Genomic DNA, 22,308 nt, shown 5'->3' with positions numbered 1-22,308 from the left:
AAAGAAATTGTAAAAAGTCCCCTCCCTGGGGAGGCGTCTCTCTTACTCTCCATAGGTTGCTGTTGTCAGTCTCTCTTACTCACAGTGAGGCTATGCAATATGATTCAGGGGGAAACTATTCCAGAGGGAGTATGTAAATTAAATGGAACAGCCATTTCAGAGGGAGTATGTAAATTAAACGGAACAGCCTTTTTTTTTTTTTTTTTAGAGGGAGTATGTAAATTAAATGGAACAGCCAATGGGTATGTAATTTAACTGGAACAGCCTTAACGCTTCCCGCTGGTATTTCCAATAATGTAGCTGCTTTATTTACTGCCGGCCCTGTTTTAGCGTTTTGGGCCCTGGACCCATATTATGTGACATATGGGGCTCATATGTACATATAACTACATAATTCTCAGGTGCAATCTGTGTACAAACTCTGAACCCTGAAGCTGCTTTATTTGATAAGAAACGGCCGGCCCTTTGTTTTAACATTTGGGGCCCTGGGGCCAATAATATTTGACTTATGGGGCTCATGTACATATGTTGAAGTATAATTCTCAAGTACTATCAGAAAACTCAAGCTGGGCATTGTAGCTGCTTTATTTACTGAGTAACGGCCGGCCCTATGTTTTAGCTTTTGGGGCCCTGGGGCCCATATTATGAGACATATGGGGGTTATATATACATATGACAATATAATACTAAAGACCTATCTATGTACCAAATCTGAACCCTGTAGCTACTTTATTTGCTGAGAAACGGTCGGCCCTTTGTTTTAACATTTAGGCCCCTGGGGCCCCTAGCCTTATACATATGGGGCCAAAATGGGCAAAAGGCACATCTACAACTTAGGGCCCATACATATGCCACATATGAGCCCTAGTCATCTTATACTTATAGAGCTAGGCTTGTCAATCTGTTGCACCATATTTTAACATTTGGGCCCCTGGGGCCCATACTATATAACATATGGGGCTCTTGTATATTTGTAAATATAGAGTGCCCCAAGGGCTATCAGTGTACCAACTCAGGGCCCTGAGGCTGCTTCATTTGATGAGAAACGGCGTGCTTTGTATTTTCACATTTGGGCCCCTGGGGCCCGTGACCTTTGACCTCTGGGGCCAAGATGGGCAAAAGGCACTTCTACGGGGTAGGGCCCATAAGTGTACCACATATGGGCCCCAGGGCCTTTGTAGTTTTAGCGCTAGCCTTGACAGAATGATGTGTTTGATGGAGAAGGAGAAGAAGAAGGAGAAGAAACCACAGGATAACAATATACCCGTCCATGCTTCGCATGCGGGTATAAGGATAACAATATACCCGTCCATGCTTCGCATGCGGGTATAAGAAACCACAGGATAACAATATACCCGTCCATGCTTCGCATGCGGGTATAACTAGAAGGCTATATATTTGTACACAAATACGGCTATACCCGCATGTTATCGGTGTACCCAAACTTACAGTCCTTATTTGCTGAGGACTTAAAATAAAGAAATGGTAAAAAGTCGCCCATTGGGGGCCATTTCAGAGGGCGTATGTAAATTAAATGGAACAGCCAATGGGTATGTAATTTAACTGGAACAGCCTTAACGCTTCACGCTGGTATTTGCACAGCCGCCATCGGCGCTGTGCATTCTTTTTACCGCGTTCTTCTTCGGATTCTTCTGTCAACATTATGATCAACCATCGTAGCCACATGCTTTCAGGCATGTTGACCATACTTGGTCAGTAGAACCGTTTGGTGGTGCCACAGATGTCACATGGTCAACTTCCGGTCAAATGTCATCCACTTCCGGTCAATGGCCAAAATTTGGATTTTCACTAAAAATGCTTCTCCTCCCACATATTACATAGCATCGTGACGTCACTTACACACATGCATCATCTATATCCAGTGTCTAAAAGTTGTTCACAGAATTGGGATCAAAGGTCATTAAGGGGTCACTTCCGGTAAAAGTCTGACAAATTTGTAAAAAATATTCAAAAAATCACTGTCTTTACAAATCACATAGCAGAGAGTCGCCATTAGCACACATGCATCGCTACTAGCTAGGGTCTTTAGGATGCCTACAGTTTTGGGGTCAAAGGTCATTCAGGGGTTACTTCCGGTCAAAAACCAAAATTATCAGAAAAGTTTAAAATTTTTTTATCTCAAAATGTAAACAGACCAGAGTAATACACTCATCATACATGAATCAGTGTTACTTGATGTATGCATGGTATTTTTATTTTGGGGGTCAAATGTCATTAAGGGGTCACTTCCTGTTTTTAGCTAAATAACTTTAAGAATTTTTATCTCAACAACTAAACAAAGTAGAATTTTTTAATTAAAATTGGAACAATGCATTTCGTCGGTGTACATGTGGTTTTTTTTTTCATTGAGGTCAAAGGTCATTAGGGGGTCAAAAGGTCAATCATAAATTTAAAAAAATTCTTCTTCTTCTTGCACAGCCGCCATCGGCGCTGTGCATTCTTTTTACCGCGTTCTTCTTCGGATTCTTCTGTCAACATTATGATCAGCCATCGTAGCCACATGCTTTCAGGCATGTTGACCATACTTGGTCAGTAGAACCGTTTGGTGGTGCCACAGATGTCACATGATCAACTTCCGGTCAAATGTCATCCACTTCCGGTCAATGGCCAAAACTTGGATTTTCACTAAAAATGCTTCTCCTCCCACATATTACATAGCATCGTGACGTCACTTACACACATGCATCATCTATATCCAGTGTCTAAAAGTTGTTCACAGAATTGGGATCAAAGGTCATTAAGGGGTCACTTCCGGTAAAAGTCTGACAAATTTGTAAAAAATATTCAAAAAATCACTGTCTTTACAAATCACATAGCAGAGAGTCGCCATTAGCACACATGCATCGCTACTAGCTAGGGTCTTAAGGATGCCTACAGTTTTGGGGTCAAAGGTCATTAAGGGGTTACTTCCGGTCAAAAACCAAAACTATCAAAAAAATCAAAATCCATGTATAAGTTCCGATTAAGTTGAAATTCACCACTAATATTCCTTATGACATCCTAAGCACTATGTAATATTTTTGCGGGGTCAAAGGTAATTAAGGGATCACTGCCGGTTCTCACAGATTCATTGCAAAGCAATATGGATAAAATCCAGCATTATTATATTACAATAGATACAATAGAGTCCCTGATCATCACTGATTTCTGCCTTTGGTGGATAATAGCCTATTATTAGAATGTTTGAATCTCGCGCGTATAGGCATAGGTCTATACAACAGGAAATGAGAAAAAAATTGAAATTTAGCAAAACAAATGTTCTAGCCCCCGCCACACACACACAACACGTTCCGAAAATTCTATAAACATACTCAGGTCAAGGAGTTTATGTAGATCGATGTTTAGAGCACGCAACTGTTATAAAATATTCAAAAAGTTAAAAAATCGAAAAATAAAAATAAAACTGATTATTACTGAACAAAATACTCTTTAATTTCATATTCAAAATTGTCAAAAGTACTCAAATTGCTTTTTCAAAATCTGGAAAAAATGTAGGCCTAATAATTTATGTTGCAAGTGAAAAGTGTGCGCGGTATATGATAGGCCTATATATTTCGAGAGTGCTTTTTCTCAGCAAAGCATATCCCGGGAGCAAATCAGAATAACGTTTGAAACTTGAATTTTGCACTTTAACAGCATAGAGGCTTAAAAAGTTTACTTTTCGACATAATTGCATAATCGCCCCCCCCATCCGAATAGGAAAAAAGTTATTTCTCCAATTAAATATACAAACCGAAAAAAAAGAACATTTTTTTTAATGAATTTGACCAGTTCTATATGATTCAAAAACACAAGCTGGGAAAATGTAAAAAAGAGAAGAAACAAAAAAAAAATCATTTGAGAAGGCTTCGGTGGGGTTCGAACCCGGGATATACGCGTGATATATAAAAAACACATTACTGCGCGCTAACCGATTGTGCCACGAAGCCGAATATAAATAATTGAGGTAAAACAACAAACTTAATGAAAAAGAAGTCGGACGTTAATAAAACTAATTGATATCTCTCATCTGTGTTTTATTTGCATGATTAACAACAGAAATCAAACTTTGTCCATATTTAAGCAAACAAAATACAAAACAAAGGCAATTCAAATTCCCCTTTTTTTAAGGGGAGGGGGGTACGGAAAACACGCCGCCACGAGGCGTTCAGAAATACATTTGTTATTGAAACAATGCGCCAAGTTTATGCACGATATATCATGTCCGACTCCCTTAGAATATTTCAACTTTTATATATTTCCCCAAAATGATGTAATACAAATATTTGTGTGGAAATACACGCATATTATGTTCATATTTAAGCTTTTAAGGAACTATAATGACGTTGCACTTCCGGTCCGTTGAAAGTAATTTGCCTCCATGTGATTTGAAACGACATCAGAGGGTGTCTGACTTGATTTAAATTAATTTATCTGATGTGATTTTCTATTTTTTTAAAGCCAGTTTCTATTTTCTGTGATTCTTCAAAATGTATTAATCATCACAGCAAAATACGCAGGGAATTTAACTTCAATAGGCCTATATCTTAACAAGGGAACAATGGCCTATATCAACAAAATGACTATTGGACCCCTATCTACATGTGGGTCGCTCATTTAGAGATAAATAACACTTGGCTTTTTCCAATATGATTTTCTAATGTCGGGGTCATAACTCATTTGTCACTGCTGGCTGTGCATGCTCGCGGTCGCAGGCGAACGCAATCAGATCTCGTTCCAATTATGATAATACGATCTGTCTGTTTAGTCCTACGTGTGTGGGGTGGATGGGTGTGTGGGTGTTAGTAACAATATACTTCTCAGGTGCTATCTGTGTACATATTCTGAGCCCAGAAGCTGCTTTCTGTGATGAGAAACGGCCCGCCCTTTGTTTTAACATTTGGGCTCCTGGGGCCCATAATATTTGACTTATAAGGCCCATGTACATAATTATGTTGAAGTATAATTATCTAGTGCTATCAGTAGACTCAAGCTGGCCACTGTAGCTACTTTATTTACCGAGTAACGACCGGCCCTATGTTTTAGCGTTTGGGGCTCTGGGACCAATATTATGTGATATATGGGCTCATATGTACATATAAGGATGTAATTCTCAGGTGCAATCTGTGTACACACTCTAAGCCATAAAGCTGTTTTATATGATGAGAATCGGCCGGCCCTTTGTTTTAACATTTGGGGACCTGGGGCCCACTATATATGACTTATGGGGCTCATGTACATATGTTAAAGTATGATTCTCAAGTGCTATCAGTAGACTCAAGCTGGGCATTGTAGCTGCTTTATTTACTGAGTAACGGCCGGCCCTATGTTTTAGCGTTTGGGGCCCTGGGGCCCATATTATGTGACATATGGGGACATTATATATACATATGACAATATAATACTAAAGACCTATCTGTGTACCAAATCTGAACCCTGTAGCTACTTTATTTACTGAGTAACGGCCGGCCCTATGTTTTAGCGTTTGGGGCCCTGCGGCCAATATTATGTGATATATGGGGCTCATATGTACATATAACAATGTAGTTCTCAGGTGCAAACTGTGTACCAACTCCGAGCCATAAAGCTGCTTTATATGATGAGAAACGGCCGGCCCTTTGTTTTAACATTTGGGGCCCTGGGGCCCAATATATATGACTTATGGGGCTCATGTACATATGTTGAAGTATGATTCTCAAGTGCTATCAGTAGACTCAAGCTGGGCATTGTAGCTGCTTTATTTACTGAGTAACGACCGGCCCTATGTTTTAGCGTTTGGGGCCCTGGGGCCAATATTATGTGATATATGGGGATTATATATAAATATGACAATATAATACTAAAGACCTATCTGTGTACCAAATCTGAACCCTGTAGCTACTTTATTTGTTGAGAAACGGCCGGCCCTTTGTTTTAACATTTGGGCCCCTGGGGCCCCCAGCCTTGTACATCTGGGGCCAAAATGGGCAAAAGGCACATCTACAACTTAGTGCCCATACATATGCCACATATGAGCCCTAGTGATCTTGTACTTTTAGAGCTAGGCTTGTCAATCTGTTGCACCATATTTTAACATTTGGGCCCCTGGGCCCCATAATATATAACATATGGGGCTCTTGTATATTTGTAAATATAGAGTACCCCTAGGGCTATCAGTGTACCAACTCAGGGCCATGAGGCTGCTTCATTTGATGACAAATGGCGTGCTTTGTATTTTCACATTTGGGCCCCTGGGGCCCGTGACCTTTGACCTCTGGGGCCGAGATGGGCACAAGGCACATCTACGGGGTAGGGCCCATAAGTGTACCACATATGGGCCCTGGGGCCCTTGTAGTTTTAGCGCTAGCCTTGACAGAATGATGTGTTTGATAGGAGAAGGAAAATAAGAAGGAGAAGAAACCACAGGATGGCAATATACCCGTCCATGCTTCGCATGCGGGTATAAATAGAAGGCTATATATTTGTACACAAATACGGCTATACCCGCATGTTATCGGTGTAGCCAAACTTATAGTCCTTATTTGCTGAGGACTTAAAATAAAGAAATTGTAAATAGTCGTCCAATTGGGCAGAAATGTGTGAAAAAGTGAAAGTCCAAGTCACAAGCTTTAATTGAATGTAGGTTGCACTGTCGTAGCACTTAAAATAAAGAAATTGTAAAAAGTCCCTCCCAGGGGAGTCGTCTCTCTTACTCTCCATAGGTTGCTGTTGTCAGTCTCTCTTGCTCACAGTGAGGCTATGCAATATGATTCAGGGGAAACTATTCCAAAGGGAGTATGTAAATTAAATGGAACAGCCATTTCAGAGGGAGTATGTAAATTAAACGGAACAGCCTTTTTGGGGGACATTTCAGAGGGAGTGTGTAAATTAAATGGAACAGCCAATGGGTATGTAATTTAACTGGAACAGCCTTAACGCTTCACGCTGGTATTTCCAATCATGATATAATACGATCTGTCTGTTTAGTCCTACGTGTGTGGGGTGTGTGGGTGTTAGTAACAATATAATTCTCAGGTGCTATCTGTTTACAAATTCTGAGCCCGGAAGCTGCTTTCTTTGATGAGAAACGGCCCGCCCTTTGTTTTAACATTTTGGGCCCTGGGGCCCATAATATTTGACTTATGAGGCCCATGTACATAATTATGTTGAAGTATAATTCTCAAGTGCTATCAGTAGACTCAAGCTGGGCAGTGTAGCTGCTTTATTTACTGAGTAACGGCCGGCCCTATGTTTTAGCGTTTTGGGCCCTGGGCCCATATTATGTGACATATCGTCGGCTGTATTCCATAGTGGCGTATAGTGATTTTTGGTCATTTTTTTGAAAATTGGCACATATGTCTTTAATGATGTTCTCTTTCATTTTTCTAAGTCTCATCAGTCATAATTAGCTAATTAATTAGTAATTGATTAATTAAATGTGGCGTATAGTTACAAAGTGACATTTTTCGTATTCCATAGTGGCGTATCGACCATACGCCACTTTTTATACATTTTATAATTATGAAATATCGGCAAAAATGAAAAACATCGTATGTCATAGTGGCGTACGCGTATCGGACCTATACGCCGCTATGGAATACGATGTTTTTCATTTTGCCGATATTTCATAATTATAAAATGTGTATAAAAAGTGGCGTATGGTCGATACGCCACTATGGAATACGAAAAGGTTAGGTATTGCGTTTTGTTCGTTTTCCATAGTGACGTATAGTTTTATTGTCAGTTTGCCAGCAAAAGTATGTATTTATTTCTTTTGAAAATATATAACAATAAAATCTATTTAGTTTACTACAGAAATTTCACATCATTTACAAAATATAATGAATGTCTGATTTACACAACTCGATTTTAAATTGGCATTTCTTCAAACCCGATTTTCTCGAAAAGTTGTTTATTCGCGGCGCCCCACTATACGCCACTATGGAATACGGACGACGATATGGGGCTCATATGTACATATAACTATATAATTCTCAGGTGCAATCTGTGTACAAACTCTGAGCCCTGAAGCTGCTTTATTTGATGAGAAACGGCCGGCCCTTTGTTTTAACATTTGGGGCCCTGGGGCCCATAACATTTGACTTATGGGGCTCATGTACATATGTTGAAGTATAATTCTCAAGTACTATCAGAAAACTCAAGCTGGGCACTGTAGCTGCTTTATTTACTGAGTAACGGCCGGCGCTATGTTTTTGCTTTTGGGGCCCTGGTGCCCATATTATGTGACATATGGGGGTTATATATACATATGACAATATAATACTAAAGACATATCTGTGTACCAAATCTGAACCCTGTAGCTACTTTATTTGCTGAGAAACGGTCGGCCCTTTGTTTTAACATTTAGGCCCCTGGGGCCCCTAGCCTTGTACATATGGGGCCAAAATGGGCAAAAGGCGCATCTACAACTTAGGGCCCATACATATGCCACATATGAGCCCTAGTCATCTTATACTTATAGAGCTAGGCTTGTCAATCTGTTGCACCATATTTTAACATTTGGGGCCCTGGGGCCAATAATATATAACATATGGGGCTCTTGTATATTTGCAAATATAGAGTACCCCTAGGGCTATCAGTGTACCAACTCAGGGCCCTGAGGCTGCTTCATTTGACGAGAAACGGCGTGCTTTGAATTTTCACATTTGGGACCCTGGGGCCCGTGACCTTTGACCTTTGGGGCCAAGATGGGCAAAAGGCACTTCTACGGGGTAGGACCCATAAGTGTACCACATATGGGACCTGGGCCCTTGTAGTTTTAGCGCTAGCCTTGACAGAATGATGTGTTTGATGGGAGGAAAAGGAGGAGAAGAAACCACATGATGGGAAGATACCCTGCATGCTATTGCATGCGGGTATAACTAGAAGGCTATATATTTGTACACAAATACGGCTATACCCGCATGTTATCGGTGTACCCAAACTTACAGTCCTTATTTGCTGAGGACTTAAAATAAAGAAATTGTATGTGTAAAAAGTGAAAGTCCAAGTCACAAGCACTTAAAATAAAGAAATTGTAAAAAGTCCCTTCTTCTGTAGTTCCTGATGCAATAAGCAATATAATTGTTTTCGGTTTGCCTCTGTATGTGGTGAAAGCATACTGGTAGCATGTATATTCACCTTCTTTCATTTTTGATGTTTGGACTGCGTTCTTAGGTTCGGGTGGATCAATTCTAAGGAGATATGAGGATTTAGGAGGCCGAGGTACAGTTTCTTCTATGTTGTCAATCAAACTCTTTAGACTACTAACCCAGGAAGAGTCTACTGGTTGTGAGGGTCTATATGAAATTTGCTTGCCCTCACTATTATAGAATGTTTTGATTCCTTCTAAGCTAAATTGTGGACAGGAAGACAACGATGGAAAATAATGAGTAGTTTCTTCAGTACAGCAATAGTTATTATCTACAATAACTTTCAAATACCGTACTATAAATGACGAAGCCCAATATACTTCATCTACTGTTTCTCCTGTAAAACTTACTACCATTCTGGCACTGGTGAATTTACCATTGGACAGTCTAAAACCTAGTACAATTATGTTTGTAATTTGAAGTGGTATTTCGACAAGTTTTAGAGGTGGGTAGTTTTTGAATGCATCCAAGACTAGATTATGCATTTGTCTCTTTATGTCCTCGGCATGAGTTTTTCTTAGTACCGCTTGTTGAACAATTTCAAATTCTTTGATTCTTTTATTGATGTTCTCTTGAAGCTGTCTTTCTTTTTCTAATTTCCAGTTTGCAACTTTTCCACTTTTTATAAGGTCTAATAATCTAAGTTTCTTTTTATTCACTGAAAGAGTAGATATTTCTCTGTTTGTTGGAACTTCAAGGATTTCATGCCTTATTTTTTCTATACCTATGCTGTTCTTTGTTTTCTTAGTACGCCATTCCCATTCTACAAAGTTTGTTGGTGGAAGAAGCTTCTGTAAACAAGGAGGATCTTTATGAACTTCAGTTGGCTTTTTAGAGCGGGCTAATATGGTTGGTGCATTCTTAACATAGCATCTGAGTTTATCAATAGTTATTCCGTCTTCAGATATAATGTTGTTCTTCTGGATGTCAAGAATGTCTATGCGAAAGATTGGGCAATTTTTGAAGCCAAATTCTGAAATGAACCACTGCACTGCTTTCTCCCAGTTGTCTATGTTTTTTACATCAAACTGTATTCCTGCAATTTTTCCTGTTTTGGTGTTTGCATACCATCCCACATTGATTGTTTTGGTTGGTTGGTTTGCAATTACGCAGCATCTGTCAATTTGTTCTGCTAGACAAAGCCATTGGTTTGGTGCTGGTTGGATAACAAATAAATTTGTGCCTCTAAACATTTCAAGTGCTTCTTGTATAATGTTATGGGCTACTGTTTATTTACCTCTTTCAAAAGCATACAAGGAAATTTCAACTCTTGTGCAGCCTCGTTCTTGTACTTTGTGGTGTGTAAATGTTTGCTCCATGTGTTCATTGCTGCAGTCAGCATAGTCTGCAAGATGGCCACCAAATTGGGATTGTACTTCACCTGCTTCGAAATTAGATACTATTTTGTTATAAAGTTTGACGCGAATTGTTTTATCATTTTTGGAAGAAATCCATGTACATACGTTGTTGCCTACGGATGATGTGTTTTCTAGAATTGTTGGGGTGTCATTGTTAAATGCGGATATGAAATCACCTTGGTTGTTATAGCCCATACTCATGAGGAAGTTTACAAGGGTGGGACGGTGGAGTGTGCCTGAAAAGTCCTGTGTGTAATCGACGCAATATAGGCTGTATCCAATGGCTAAAAGATGTCTTTGAAAGGTGTCTAAGTGTTGGTGCAGTTTTTGTATTGGGACTTTTGAAACATTAGTTTGGCTACAAAACATGCGGCAGGTTTTTCATTTGTGATATATGTCCATTGGTCTATGCATTGGTTAGTTGTTTTTCTTTCTATTGATTCTATCGTTTTCCCTACTATCCCATGTGTGCCTGTAAGCATTGTTTGAATTATTTGTACAGGAATGAATGCTTCTCCAACACCAAATGAAGCACGAATACACACTTGAATGGCAGCTACTACTCTCTTTGCATGTCCTGTTAGTTCTGTTGATAAGAGTGTTTGTCCACAAGGTTTGAGTTTGAAAGGTATCCATATACGTAAATGTCATCTATGAACATTTGCACACCTTCTAAAGGTTCTAAATCAGTAGGACCTAGGTTGCCTTTGGTGTAATCGACATTAGAAATATCTGATAATAAGTTATTTTCAAAAGTATTTTCAAGTAGGAGATGGTAAGAAAGTCTTTTCTCAGACCGCAATCCTATCTCTTGAATGTGGTGCATACTGCATTTTGTTGGTTTTCTGAATATTGGTTCGTTGAATTTGTTTTCGTTGAAAGTTGGTTCATGGTATATATGGTCAATTCCAGCGAAAGGGACAAAATTCTCTCTATGTTAACTTTCCACTTTAAAATGTCATTAATAAAGGAAATCACGTTATTGATGGAGCATATCATGTCACGTCCAATGTGCTCTCTTTGTGCATATAGGCCTTTACTAGCAAGTCATACCAGGGGACAAGTTATGATGGCTTAAATGAATTGGCGTTACCCACGAATTCAAAGATAAAGCACCATATATGTCATTGAATGTCCTTCAATCAAAATGAAATTATTACCGTTAGAAAGACGTTTGCATGATCTATCATCATATGTAAAACGATTGAATTCCACCAAAGTTTGTGGACTCTAGAGGCCATTAAGTCAATTTGGCTAATAATTTTGTTACCCGCGTATCAAAAATAAAATGATCGTTCTGAAAATGTTAAGTAAATATGCCATAAATGACTATATCACGAAACGAAGTTTCGTTCTATAATCTGAGGTCCAAGTGATTATTTTATGCAAATACGTTTTACCCATAAAATTCCATAAAATCAAATTTGACGTTACCCACGTATCAACTGTTACCCACGAGTCCAGCAAATATAATTGCCATAACTTAAATTAACATTTAATGACTTTGGACACTGAATTTAGTTTGACAAGCGCTTAAAATTGTAAATCGTAAAAAATACGTTCACCGTTTTAAAAAAGAATCTACGACGGTTTAAACTTTTGTTACCCACGAATCCCGAATAGATGCTAACCTTGAAAAACAAGGAGATTGTTTATTTTAAGTTTAAATCAGCACATATTCAAGCCATGGGTATGCTATAATTTTTACAGTACTTACAGTTTATGCACCTAAGAAACGCAAACCCCAAACGGCACTATAGTACTTATAGCTTTACCCACGAATTCGGCGTTACCCACGAATCCAAGGATTTACTCGTAAATTATATGTTTCTTATGCATCTTAACATTTTGAAAACATGCGAAATAGGTTCCAAAACAGTCCTGTTTAATAGCGTCCTCTTGAAGGTATACTGAAGCTGTATCATGAAGTTTTGATTGATTATCCTAAATTACCATTTTTGGGTAAATGCAATTGGTTAGAGAAACGGGAATCATTGAAACACAATGGAGGAATAACCGCATGATGGTTTCCAACCTTCTGTAATATTTTCTATTTTGCCGCTTACCAATACATACCTTCAAATATGTGTTACCCACGAACATTTTGGTTACCCACGAATCCCTACTTAAATTATAGTTAACAATGTATTGATAGTGTTTTAGTTCATAATAACTGTCAAACACGAGTTAATAGAATATTGCTGCATGAAAATATGGAATGATTTTACTAAAATAATAATATAAAACTGTTTGCTCTGTCTATTTGAATTTGGCAACTTCATTATGTATTATTTTTATACCCAAAATGCCATAATGATCCATTCTAAATATTTCATGTAGTCTGTATTTTGATTAAAATTCATTTTAGTGCAATTGCAGCCTGAATTATTCACATACGGAAAAGTATTTTTTATTTTTATTTAAAAAAATTATTAGGAATTGCTATTTTCCAGACGCTGTTACCCACGAATCCATCCGAGATCCTCATCCTGCGACGAGATACAAAATCTAACTTTATATTTAAATGAAGCATTTACTCTAATCTTTCGAAATAATACAGTAATGTTAAATGACAGCCACTTTGGAAAGAGTTCGAAGAATTGACACAATCTTAACTGTACACCTGGTTCTTTCTTAAAATTTGTAATAACCAAAATATTTCTTTGTAGATATATGTAATAAAATTCTATTTTACGTTCAAAGTCTTCACCGATTTCTAGTGTATATGAGTCACACATAAAATATTGAAAGATATTAAAGAAAGTGAAATTTTATGGCGTACAACAGGTAAAAAAGGCTTGAATTCGTGGGTAACATGCATATGCGCATTTAACACTTTATTTGGTCTAGCAAGAAAAGTTTTTTTTCAATCCGATGGCACTTCCACCTGATGATTCACTAGATATGATCGCCTCATTTGATAAGTCTAGAATTGAAAAGGAAAACATTTTCAAAATGGCCCCCAGAGAGAATTTTGTCCCGCTTTGGCTGGAATTGACCATATATACAAAATATATTTATTTTTTATTTTTATTTTTTCAAAGAAAAATAGTAAAAAGGGGGTGCTTGAAGGTAAATAAAATGACAAATGGTGAAAAAGTGTGGGTTTTATGATGATGAAATAAAAATGGTGAAAAATGTTGGGTTTGGGAAATGATGAAAAGCAAAATGGTAAAAATGTTGGGTTTGAAAAATGATGAGAAAAAATATGGGATTTTGAAGGAATGTCTTCGTTGAAATTTTGGGTCGTTGAATTTTTTTTAAGGCTCTTATTAATTGTATTAATTGATAAAAATCTATTTGGATCTTCAGGATCTGTTAGTCGTATTTTTAGATTTTTAACAGAAGCAAAAACTTGATCTGTTTCTGTGTCTTCTAAAAACTCTACTTTTTTGACTGTGTATTTAAATCCCTTTTCCACCCTCTTCGTTTAAGTGTTTTATAAAATTTGTCCTTAGTTGAAAATGAAGGAATAAGTTCACCGGGTGGCTCATTAAAATAAGATGGATTGGCACTAATCATATTGCCATCATTGGCGTCCCATTCAGTCGGTTTTCCCAAGGCATCTTCCTTTTCAAAATCATCTAAAAGAATTTGTTCTTCAGGAATTTCAAAATCAGCCATGTTATATATTTAATAATAATTTATTTTTAAGTAGGTAAAGATTTTTTCTGACATACACCATTTGGACTGAATATAATTATTAAACAGCGCCACACGCTCATTTATTCTACAATAGGTTAAATTTAGAACTTTAAAAAAACAGAAGCGGTTAAAAAACACATTTGAAAGGATTCATAACTCTTTTTTATTGCATTCTAAAATCAAGTATTATATTTAACAATTTTTTAATTATTTCTGTTTTAAAAGGTCATAGGTTAAAGGTCATAAGGTCAAGCCATGCTGAATGGCATTTTGAAGGTTTTTTAACTTTTTTTTGGTTTTTGGTCGTTTGTCGAATTCAATCCTTTTTTTCAGAAATTGGAAATTTTTAGCCATTTAAATACTTTTTATACAGGATTCAATTATGCAACTATGGTACTCTGTATACTACTTATGTTGCATTTGTTTTGACTGCCTTTGCTGCAAAAAGTGATATGAAATGGCACACGGGGCATCCGTCAATGGTGACTGCCAGTTGGTCGTTGCTTGTACAGTAGCTCTCATCTTTTAGCAGGCCTGAAAAAGAAAATGGAAATTTAGAAAATTTGTTAGGATAGAGCTGGGGCAGTTGCACAATACCTCCAGTGTGGGGCTATTACAGCAGCCTCGTTTGAAATCCTTTCCCCCATTCACACTTCCCCAAATGAACACATTGTTCAATAAAAGATCGGTAATCCCCAGTCCCCTGATGGCGGTGGTGGCAGATTTACCCTCAGTTAGGAACTGTTCACCAGCACATGTAACCGGGGGCATGATGCAAAAGAAAAATTCACATATCAGGCCCTGCTTTCGGACCTACAATTATTTTCACCCCCCCCCCCCTCCCCGGCCATGAAAAATGTACGTTAATCAAATATAAAAACGTAAACTCATGTTCTACGATAAAAAGTAGGGTGATTTTCAGAGGGATAAAAATTTTCAGACCCCCTCTTTGCATCAGCCCCCCTACCCAGTTACAAGTGTTTGTGAATGGTCCCTTAGCTGTTCCCTTGATTGCGAAAGTCTTGTTTCTCCACTGGAGAATGAACACCACCCTCCCTCTGGTGTGGTGTCACTCACCAATTTCATTTATTTTTCATTTACCTTACCCCCCCCCCCCCAGTCGATGTGACGTTGACTAACACTTGGTAACAGGGGGACCTAGATGCAATTTAAAGGGGAAAAATAGGCCCCCTTTCAGACCTAATATCATTTATTTTCAGGGCCCGGTAACTCATGTTCAATGAGAAAAATTTATTTTTATGACCCCCTTGCCCCCTCCCTTATCTCAGGTCAACATCAATAATAATATAACTCCCTACCTATTTTTGGCGTAAACAAATTCCCCCCCCTTATTTTTGGTCTCCTAAAATTATATGACCCCCCCCCCGGCCCCCAGTATATTCATGCCCAGCACTTACCCCCCCCCCCAAAAAAAAAAGAAAATGACAGTCCCCTTATAATATCATGGGCAATTTCTACTGAAAATTCACCCCAAATAAATAGTGGGAAAATTAAAGTCTGCTATTTACAAAGAAATTACCCTTCACCATAATCCATCAGCATAAGCAATTAATATTTCACAGTGTTGTAAATAAGACATGTGGGCTAATTTCACAATTAGCGAAATTCACCATACAGGAAGCTCTGAAATGGTTCCAAAGTCGGTCGAGACATGGCCACTTTGCTCATCGTGACAAAAAGCAACCCTATAAACACCAAATTGTCCAAGACAGTAAAATTTTGTCCAGCCTCTCAGAACAACTGCATTTAAAGCTTCGGTTATTAGTAATTAAGAAAAAAACTTGAAGAAAAATAACATTCACCTGAGTTTGTAAGATATTGCCATTCTAAAATCGCTTTTTAGTATCAAAATATTGCATACTGAGTCTCAAAATCGCGCTCCTTAACATTAGAAAGTTCTCAATCTTTAAAAAATCAGGAAAATCTATTTCTTGACCGTTTTTACGGGGTTTGAAGCATTAAAAAGTTCAGTTTACCTACCAGCGAGACGGAATCACGGACTCCATGTTGATCTTGCAATGCACTATGGGTAAGTCATTTCCGAAACTTGCCGATCGCTGATTTATGAATGAAACAGCAATGTTCGGGTCATTTGCGATGACGTCATTTCGTTACAAGTCACGAGCTACTCGCGCGCTGATTGGATGAAAACGCCGACGTAGTAAATGATTTTATATACGGAAACATTACGCTCTGTGTTGTGGTTTACTAACTATTATAATCATGATAATAGTCACTGTGCGTCCATGCGCAAAACCTCCAAAAACGGAGTTTCTGCGCACGTTATACACAGAACCTCCGGCTTTGGAGGTTTTGCGCTCGGGCGCAGAACCTCCGGAAATGGAGTAACTTCATCGGTGTTGGGCAAAAACCGATTTATAGGAGTTTAAGGGCTGGGGTATGAACGTTTGGACAGTATTTATTTTGGGACATTAGAGCACATCAGACATATCGAATTGCATTCTGAATACGAAGAATGTCATTCTGATATCAAATAATTTGGTTTTTGAAATTCGCAATTTAATACACATTTTATGGCAAATCATTAAAATTGATATTTTTGATATTTAACAGTACTCGAAGTAAACTTTATAAATCTGATGACTTATACTTAACGTGTATGTAGGTGGGATGAAATGCCGACGATCAATTGAAAATTTTGACCTTTCGTATTGAAGATATGGATTTTTTTTCCCAAAACACCAAAAAAAAAAAAGGTCTTTTTGAGCAAAAAATCTATATCTTCAATATGAAAGGTCAAAATTTTCAATTGACCGTCGGCTTTTCCTCCCTGCTACATACACTTTAAGAATATATCATTAGATTTATATAATTTACTTCGAGGACTGTTATATATCAAAAATTTGAAAAATATCAATTTTTATAATTTGTCATAAAATTTGTATTATATTGTGATTTTCAAAAATGAAAATTATTTGATATCAGAAAGACATGCTTCGTATTCAGAATGCAATTCGATAGGTTTGAGGTGCTCTCATGTCCCACAAAAAATACTGTCGAAACGCAAACGCTCATTTTAGATCACTTAATAACTGCACATCATTTGCTACTCCAGGTGGCATTTATTGCTATAAGTATAATCTGTAAATTTAATGATTACTAAAAAGTATAACCCACCAGTGTTGACCGTGCTATCTGCATGTCAATGGATATATGTTCTGTTGCTACGTGTCCATGTTTCAAAAACTCTGTTTTTGACGACGTCTGATTATATAATATATGACTTCAAGATTTTATCTGCAGATTTCTTAAAGGTCTTAACAAGAAGAGTTTGAACAACAGTCTTTATCAGAAGAGTTTGAACAACAGTCTTAACAGTCAAGGACAGTACCGGTGTTAAAAAGAAACGATCAAAATACTTTAATAGCCTTGCAATCGTTACCAGGCATATTCATGAATGTTTGTATAGGATTGGATAACAAGACAGGTAAGTTCAGCTATGATTGTAATGTAGGCATAGGGACCGAATAATGAGGTAATTTGCATATGCGATGCCGAAATATCATAAATATGATGAAACGAAGATGAAACGAAGTAGCCAATAGCATGTATTCTATTTGACAGTGTTAAATGGAAAACCCCCAAAAATACAAAACATTTCTTATCATAATTTGACGTACATTTTGTTGATTTGAAAAACTTGTCCCATTTCCAAAAACAAGTTAATATTGATTTAATTGGTTTCTTTTCTTTTACCTTTCTGATCCATCAGTTACCCATGTAAGCATCATGCAGTACAAAATAATGATCCGAAATTAATTTTGAGACGAATGAGAATTTCTTTGAACTTTTTAATCAGCAATTGTTTCACAATGATAAAATCAATAGGGAGCATAGGCGTTGATCCCGCGGGTGGTGTAATGGGGTGGAGGGTGGGTGATAAATCCCCCCAATACTTTGCCAGGAGATGGTCCATACAAATCCCCCATGTTAACGCCTATGGGTTTCTGACCTAATTCACCTCATATTTGCCATTTTAGCCCCCAAATTGCACATTTTTGCGCACTTCGCGCGAATTTATACCACTTTTGCACCATATTTCATCAGTTTAGTTTCAATATTGCAAAACGTTTCACGCGCTTCGAGCGCCTTTGTATCATAAACGTATTCTGTCGCCAAAAGGTGCATTCACTATACTTCGAGAATTCTTTTCCAACCCCATCTCCCAATGTCAAAAAGAAATCTACGCCACGTCTAGGGAGGGAACATTTGGTCTCCTGCATACATTTGACCAAAAGCATGAAAAGGGTGAATATTTACGTGTAAATGGATAGGCTGAAGCATCTTTCATGATCTAAAGTGATGGATTTCTTGAATACAGGGTAACAATCATAATGTGGCCACCAGATTTAAGAGGTTAGGATGCCTATATCCACTCTCTTAATTCAGGCGATCTCTCCTGATGGCCACTTCGTCTTTCACTTGCGCCTTTATTTAAGACAGCCGTCGCTTTAGTATACTGTATTCTTGCCAACGAACGAACATAGCACCACACAACATGCCTTATTTCTCCTCCTTTTGTGATTTTGGCATATTTGAAACACCTGCTGAATAAAAACGTAAAAGAAAAACACATTCATGACCAAAGTCACGTCAATAAACCATTGTTTGAAACTGAATCATGATCGCATGGGTGACTGAAATCAAGTAAAGAAAGAATTAAATAAAAAAAACTGGATCACGGTGCATACCGAGAACGTCTTTGTACATTACATGTATAGGATGTTGAAAAGTGCAACTTATTCTGAAAGCATCATTTTTGGAAAATGTGATCTTTTTTTGACCGGAGGATAGAAAAATGTTTCCTCTGTTCACAAGTTTTTAAACCAACAAAATGTACGTCAGGTTATGCGAAGTAATTTTGTTCGAAGGGTATTTTTTGAACCGTTTAAGTGTGGCATTATCGTTTGTATTATCTGGATCAAAATGCTACTTTTAGTTTATTTTACGATGCAAGCACTGTTTGTAACGTTTGAAAAAAAAAAATGCTACAAGCCCTCGAGCTTTTATTAATAATTGATCAATTTTTTTATCACTCTGAACTATTTTATATGTTTAAACTAGGATTCTAAATTATCATGATCATTGGTATAGCCTATTGTTCAGAAGTATACATAGTCTATAGTTTGCTCTAGCCAAGAGTATGCTCCAGCCCAGATGACTTGAAAAGTTCACTGCAAAAACAAGTGTTAATACATTAACACTATTTGAGCAACACTTTTTAAACATGTTAAACCGTTAATGTGTTAAAATATTAACATTTGTGTTAAAATATTAACAATTATGTGTTAAAATATTGACACTTTTACACTTTTATTAACACATTAACACTATGATTAAATGAGGATGTTCATTTTTAAATGCTTTAACACGTTAACACCACTTTCCAAAAACAAGTGTTAATATATTAAGTGTTACTTTTTAAACACGTTAAACCGTTAATGTGTTCAAATATTAAAATTTGTGTTTATATTTTAACACACAATTGTTAATATTTTAACATAAATGTTAATATATTAACGGTTTAACATGTTTAAAAAGTGTTGCTCAAATAGTGTTAATCTATTAACACTTGTTTTTGCAGTGTTGGCAATTAATTATGTAACATACCACGGGCGTGCAGTTTGTTTCAAAAACAGTTAGTTGGAAGAATCATTATTTTGTGGTTGCGATTAAAGTACATACACATTACATTAGCAACAACATAGGCGGTGGAAGCAGATGGAAGGGGAATGTGTCATCCTTTATACAGAGTTTTTGCAAGGGATGACGCCCCCTAAAAATTCATAACAGAAGGAAAAATAACGCAATAATTGTCCGGAACATTTGCTTTTTTTTTAGTATAGACGACACAAAACCGTCGACGTCAGGACGTCGGCTTGTTCGGTCTTTCAGATGAATTAGGTACAGACGAATCCATTTTTACGCATTCATACACCTCAATGGCAGCCATAGTTGGGTCCCCCGTTAGGTCTATTCCACCTGAAATGTAAAATGATGTGACCCGGTGGGGATATTAAACTGCATTCCATCACCCGTGTTACACTTAGACAAAAGAATGATGAAAGTTTCTAACACAATACAATTCAACATCAATTTGTAAGCTGATTTAACCCCCCCCCCCCACCAATCGGACCGTAACAACACCAGTTTGGTGCAGACGGGACCTAGTAATGGCCGACTGAATGTTGACCAATCTATAGAGGCACACCACTCTTCGCCATGCATAAATTCTCCCAGCCACATTTCCCTAACATAATATGATTTTGAAGGGAAATTTAGTTCGGCAGAGGTGGGTCTCGAACTCACGCCGCACCGCTATCGTGAATTCTGAATGAGCCTAGCGCCTTAGACCGCTCGGCCACCTAACTTGTTGGTATGCATCTTGAAACTTTTTGAAAATATAATCGCAATTTCAACATAGGCTTACCACGTGACAAGGAAACGTACAATATTTTGGAATTTTATTTGCTTAAAAATATTAATGTGTATTAATAGTGCTCAATCGTTGATAACTGCGTGTTCTACATACAGAAATCCGACAATAAATGGGCCTCCCATACATGCACAATATATTATATCAATTTTGAATCGCCGGGCCCCGTGCTACTACTTCATACATGTGGGTCAGTATAATGGAGCCTACCATTTTTTGTATATACACGGTCTGGATTTTTGCAATTTAGATAAGAAGTCCACGTATGTCCCTAAAGTTTCTTTCAGATATTAAAAGATTAGATTCCCATAAAGACGAAACGGTAATCTTTAGTTGGGACCTACGTAAAATTACATAACATTTTCACAATTTTAATTCAGTGTTAATTTCCATTAAATTCAGAAAATATGTTGGCGTATATAAATTTGAAATACAATTCTCTGCTTTCTAAACCACATTAATTTTAGCACCATTGGGTATCACGAATCGTCATATATGATGTACAGTTAATATTCAAATATTTTTTTATACATTATGATGCTTCAGTTTTTACACCAAAAAAATGTCATTAAAAATCCTCCCACTCGGCTATTTTAAAATGGTAATCAGGCTTCCTCAGCACGAATTTCCTAACAACGATTCCTATGCTCACGATGATTAAACTTTTGGTATCAACCTTCGAAGGAAAGTGTATAAAAAAATATTATATAAATTATTTTGCCATAAACTCATCAGACTCTGATTAAATGGGGATGAAACTAGTGGCGACTTTTTAATTTGGCTATCTTTAATACCCTTTGCTTAATTTATTTCATACCAGAATAGACCTACATAAAGAGCTTTTCCTGGAGGATGATGAATGGCAGCAAAGGGACGTCCGTCCTGTAGATTGTCACTGTTCGTCCACACAGGACATGAAGCCCGTAGTTTTAGTTTAATTGCAAGATCGTTATACAAATAACATGTCTCCTTATATGATGTGATCCCAAGAGGTTCTTGGTGGAATATCAGAAACATGCTGAACGAGTAATGGGATGTTGAAGAGAATTGTAGTGCATTTGCATTTATAGTCATATATTTTATATTTGGGCTACATTTTGATTTATTGATGGCTCTCATTTTCATATAGTACAATTGCTGAATATAAGGTGCAACTACAACCTTGCCTTCTGAACTGATATTGACACTGTCGTATTCATTCCATTTGAAGTACATCTGAAGTTATTTTGACACTGACGTATTCGCCAAATAGCCTTGTCACATCTAACGTCGCATTGACACTGACGTATTCGCACACTATGTGGTATTATCGCATTGACACTGACGTAATCGCCCACTCTGTAGTATTATAGCTCTGTCACATTTGACGTCGCATTGGCACTGACGTATTCGCCAACTAGTTTTATCATTTATATCTAACGTCGCATTGACACTGACTTATTAAAAGACGTTTCTTAATATTTTTTTTCAAAACAATCTGTAGAAAATTAATCCATAATTAAAGTGTATTGCAACACTTTATTACGGCGTTGTTCCTTAATTTGCAACAAAAAAATCCTTTTTTGAGTCTTTCTTTCGTCAAACACGCTTTAAATTCTTTTTTTTTTACATACATACCCCTTGGATGTACGTAACAAAATTCGAGAACCTCGGTCCTCTCATCGGGTTTGTGATGCAAAGGGATATTGCACTCCTT

General features: G+C 37.3%; 1 long non-coding RNA gene across 1 annotated transcript in view; it reads left to right on the top strand.

Moving 5' to 3' along the window:
• The first annotated feature begins 17,308 nt into the window (after positions 1-17,308).
• Positions 17,309-22,308, top strand: part of LOC140144970 (uncharacterized) — a 120,115-nt gene continuing 115,115 nt past the window's right edge. The window contains exon 1 of the long non-coding RNA XR_011857967.1: positions 17,309-17,603. This is a non-coding gene — a long non-coding RNA (uncharacterized lncRNA). The remainder of the gene's footprint in view (positions 17,604-22,308) is intronic.

The sequence above is a fragment of the Amphiura filiformis genome, unplaced genomic scaffold (genome assembly GCF_039555335.1).
Source record: "Amphiura filiformis unplaced genomic scaffold, Afil_fr2py scaffold_106, whole genome shotgun sequence".
In the NCBI taxonomy this organism is placed as follows: Eukaryota; Metazoa; Echinodermata; class Ophiuroidea; order Amphilepidida; family Amphiuridae; genus Amphiura; species Amphiura filiformis.
Note: the sequence above shows the minus strand (reverse complement) of the source record. Positions and strands in the feature narration are given on the sequence as shown.